Source organism: Chenopodium album, chromosome 9 (genome assembly GCF_948465745.1).
Source record: "Chenopodium album chromosome 9, dcCheAlbu1.1, whole genome shotgun sequence".
In the NCBI taxonomy this organism is placed as follows: domain Eukaryota; kingdom Viridiplantae; phylum Streptophyta; class Magnoliopsida; order Caryophyllales; family Amaranthaceae; genus Chenopodium; species Chenopodium album.
In genome coordinates, this window is record NC_137842.1 from 16,994,906 (window position 1) to 16,999,935 (window position 5,030).

Here is a 5,030-nt window from a genome sequence, read left to right on the forward strand (position 1 = left end):
TGGAAGTTTGATAACTGGCTTTAGAGCATTGTTGCTCTTATCTGGAGTGGCCACCTTCCTTGGGGTTGTACCCTGCAATGTAAGATCAGATATATTAGTATTATGCTTTAGCCCTTCAGGGCTATTAGCTACATTTTCAGGTTTAACGGAATCAAGATTAGCATTATTTTTTAAAACAAGTTCATCATCTCTGGGCATAGGGGGCCCTTCATAGTTTGAACCACTCCTTAGAGTAATTGCATAGGCTTGATCCGTAGGCCTGGTCGGCTGTGCTGGCAGAGCTCCCTGTTGACGGGCTTGTAGAGTGGCGGAAAGTTGCGCAATTTGATTATCTACAATTTTATTGTGTGCTAGGATTGAATTAATTTGGGCATCTCTACACTCCATGTGCTTCTACATGTTAACCAGCATCGCTCTAATTTCTACCAAAGCAAGGTCGGAAGATGAGGAGGGTTGTTGTGGTTGGTTCTTCTAGCCAGCATTGGGGTGGTAATATTTCTGCTGTTGTTGTTGTGGCACCTGTGGTTCTTGTGGTGGTGGTGGATTTTGAACATTAGGACTCCGGTAGGAAAAGTACGAATGATTCCGGTACCCAGGATTGTAGGTGTTGGAGTATGGGTTGTTCTGCCTATAAGCTTGAAAGGCATTAACCTGCTCCACGGAACTCCTGCAATCTTGCTCCCAATGACCTATAATTCCACAATTTTCACAGAAAGCCTCATTAGCATTATTATTAATTGCAGAAACATTAGCTATATTAGCAGTGCTAAGATTATCTAATTTCTGGCAGATAGATTGAGCTTGCAAAAAGGATACAGAGTCAACACTATGCTTCCTCTTGTTAGCAAAGCCTCTAGGATTCCCATATTGGGAATTATGTATCGCCATATCTTCAATAACTTGACTTGCATCATCAACATTAAGATTCATAAACCTCACACTAGCTGCAGAATCCAAGATTATTCTAGATGAATTTCCAATGCCATTGTAAAAGGCTTGGATCAACTGCCATTGTGCCAAATTATGGTGGGGACATTCTCTTTGTAGGTCCTTGAATCTCTCCCGAGCCTCATATAAAGTTTCATCGGCTTCTTGGGAAAAGTTCTGAATTGCACTCCGCAGTACAACTGTTCTCTCTACAAGATAATATTTGTTATAGAAATTCAAAACAAGAGTTTCCCAGTCAGTTATACCAAGTGCAGTTCTATTTAAACCATTAAACCATAATGTGGCTTTTCCAGTTAAAGAAAAAGGAAAGAGAATCTCCCTGATTTGGTCTTGTGTGACCCCAGCTTTCATGATGATATTACAGTACTGACAATAGTCTGCAATATGAAGATTTGGATCTTCACCCTTAGCTCCACTAAATTGCTTCCTCTCTATCATCGTTATAAATTGGGGTTTAATCTCAAACTGTACCCTATTAAGAGCTGGAGTGGGAGTAAGGTGTGGAAAATCTGTAAGCTTTGGTTGTGAATAATCACTAAGCTTCTTTGGAGCCGTCATCTCTGATTCTGGATCTGAAGATACCTCTGAATCGCTAGAATCAGTTGGAGGATCTTGGTGATTATTATTATCACCGGAATCCGCAAGAATTTGCTTGTAAAGATTCTTTTGTCTATGGAAGGATCGTTCGATCTTAGGATCGAATGGGATGTAACCTGATCTGGAACACCTGGGCATAAACAGAAAAATAAAAGCAAATATGAGACTTGCCTCAAAGAACTAACGTTCTTTGAGACAGAAAGAAATAACCTAGACTACAAAAAATAATCAGAAATAAAAAATAAAACCGTTTCCCCGACAATGGCGCCAAATTTTGACAGGCTAAAGTCGTATCACCTAATCAAAAGTAATTCCTAAAACCACTAACTAAAATAGATAGGGAAGTAGGGTCGAATCCACAGGGAAACGAGTCTTTTTATTCCTAATTAATTAAAATAATCTAAATTATCAAGTAACCAATATGTAAATTTGGATATAAAACTAAACTACGAAGATTAAGAATAAGGAGAAAACAATGAATAAAAGGTCTATGGCATAGGTTCACCAATAAATAATATTCCAAGGTAAAACATAATAATCAATCATCAATGCATACATTAATCAGATCATAAAGGGCTTTCTCTATGTATTACAATCACACAATTAATTTACCGGTATTAAATCTCATCTCTCGAATCTCGACTTAACCATTTATAAATTAACCTGCCTATTGAAACTAGACCTAAACATCAATTCTCATCTCTCGAATCTCGAATCAATATTTTCAAACTCATGCATAAAAGATCTGCGCAAATCTAGTCACAGAGCATTAAATCAATCAATAGGAAATTAATCTAGCATTGAGAATCAACAACAATAAATTACCCCTTCATATTATTTATGGATCCCCACAAACCCTATAAATAGAACTACTCACACATAATTAAAACTAAACTAATCAAAGCAATAAAACAAGACATGATCAAAGGAATAAAATAAATAACTAGGATTAAGAGAAGAGAAATTGTTACCAAAGTAATCTAGAATTAAGAATAGAGTCAACAACAAAGTATATAAGAGAGAAACTAATCTAAGAGCTAAGTAGAGAGAGAAAATCTAAGAAATAATTAAGGAGTAAAAAGAGATGTTAAACTCGCTTAACGGAAAAGTATTTATACTAAGCAAGAATCCTAAACTAAAACAAACTTAAACGTCGATAATTAACCCCTAAGAATAACACGCGCCCGATAAACTAAAACAACAAGTCGTACTTCTCCAATGCTCGTAGTCGCTCCATAATATCTCGGGAAAATGCTCCAAAAGTGCAAATCCCTGCAAAAGTCAACCAAATCTACGAAAACACCAATTAGTAATAAAAGTGGCTCAAAAGAGCCCAAAACACTACTAATTATGACCAAGGGACGGGGGTAAAATACTATATAAAATAGACATATCAATAGCAGCCCGCATGTTGCTGCCAAAGGGGTTGTTCGATGGTTGCGTGCAGCCATGTGCGTGGCATGCGCGCCTAGTCACAGCAGCAACGCAGCTGCACATGGTTGTGCTACGTGCGTGCGTGCTGCTGCCGTAGCGCAACACATGGCTGCTGTGGTGCGGTAGGGTGTGTGAGCGTTTTGAGTGCGTGTGTGTACTAGGTGTTTTGGTGTAAAGGGGCAAGAAGCCGTGGCCTTGTGCCTAGCATCTTGTAACCTGTAGCAAACGCTACTAGGCTCTACCTAGCTAGTTCTACGTGGGGTGGTGAAGGTACGTGCGCCAAGCCGTATAGTGCGAGGTTGTTAGACAACCTTGACTTTCATATGGCACGTATGTAGTGCGTGAACCACTTGAGTACGGTTGGCTTCATGTTTGCTTATTTTGTCGTTTTAATTATTTTATTAATTTAAGTTGGTTTAATTATTTTAATAAATTTTGGAGGCTAGGCCACAGTTTGATGAGCGGCATTTGCAAATTTTCATTTTGGCAAACAATTGGGTTTTACCGGTCTAACTAATTGGATTTATTAAGATGGATGCGGAATTTAGTGGGAGCTTCAAATATTAATTGCACTTATTTATATAATCGGTTAAAACAACTTTGACTAGTTTTAATTAGGCGTGTTAATTGGATTAACCACCTAGATTAGTTACTAGTTATCGCGTGTTTATGCATTGTTACTTGTTTATCGTTGTAAAATGCATGGGCATTCACAAATAGTGAATGGATGAATGGAATGTATATTCACTCATAGGTTTTATAAAAATGGCAACTAGTGGGGCTGATAGGAAATACGGACTGCGATCCGTGATGTATTTTTGTAAATCTAAATACAGTCTTCGTACCGTTGAGTATTTTTGTACCTTAATATTTAGGTTATTCCTAATCGTAGATACTAGTAGTTGCATAATTTTGGTCAAGTCTTGAAGACGGAGGTTCTTGGAAGACAAAGCCATGAAGTTACAAATGAAGACCTTTTGAAAACTTGAAGAATTCAAGGGGTCATGCTAGTTGCCAATATGCATCAAAATGCTTATGCTTTACATATTTGTGATCAATTATATATGAATTATATGTTAGATGCATGTTTAGGATTTCGAATGTTGTGATGATTAATTAAGTTCACTTAAATCAACCAACATAGAAACCCTAGGTCCCTAAATATTGAGTAAAACTGCCATTCCAAAACAACACTTATCGACCTATTGAGAGTAGTGATGGGCTACGCCAAAGCGAAGCATCACTACTACTCCCTAGACTCATAAGGCTTACCGGGTATGCAAGTTAGTTTTGGTTGTACTCAACGATATGAGTGATGGAGTCATAACATGTCGTGGCAAAGTGAATAAATTGTTGAGAGAACATTAGGTGCGACGATTTATTCATACAAGAGTGGCTTGGAGCCATTAGCAAAGCGTTGCTTACCTTGGGAGATTGAGTGCTAAGACAAGCCAAAGCATGCTTAGTCACTCTTTGTTTCTTTGAATCTTGGAATCGACTTATTCTCGCCAAATGGGGACAAATTTAATGCGTGGATAAGACATTTAATAAGATTGAAAATTTGCATGGATACCTTTTAATTTTCAAACTTATTATGTTATTTACTTGATAAATGGTTTTGCACTTATATTTTTAGAATTACAAATCAAACTATATTGTTTTCCATGATTGGTAAATTAAGGAAATCTTTAAGAATGAATCTCAAAGAAAAGTAAAGCATTTCTAAAATACAATTCTCATAAATGACTTTTACAACAAAGTCCGAAAGGACGGTTGGACATCATGTATTCAAAATACTAGGTAGTTTTGATAAAAAAATGAAGTATTGAGTTGCAAACTCAAATTGTCAATATTGACAACCAACATATCTTTTCGCGAGTAATTTAAGCGTGAATTAAAGGAAAAGATGGAACTTTGTTTTACGGTGCATTATATGCTTAATTATGCCTAACAAAGTATAAAGGTCAAAGACTCTTAAAGAAATGGTTCTTAAATATTATGAGATAAAGTATGATAAGAATTATAGGAAACGAGGAACAAAGAAAAGGAAT

The 5,030-nt window shown here is 36.8% G+C and overlaps 1 non-coding gene across 1 annotated transcript; it reads left to right on the forward strand.

Annotated features, from left to right (window-relative positions):
- Positions 1–1,018: 1,018 nt before the first annotated feature.
- LOC145561176 (small nucleolar RNA R71) lies at positions 1,019–1,125 on the forward strand. The gene has a single exon (XR_014093740.1). It is a non-coding gene; the product is annotated as a small nucleolar RNA R71 (small nucleolar RNA).
- The last annotated feature ends 3,905 nt before the right edge of the window (positions 1,126–5,030 follow it).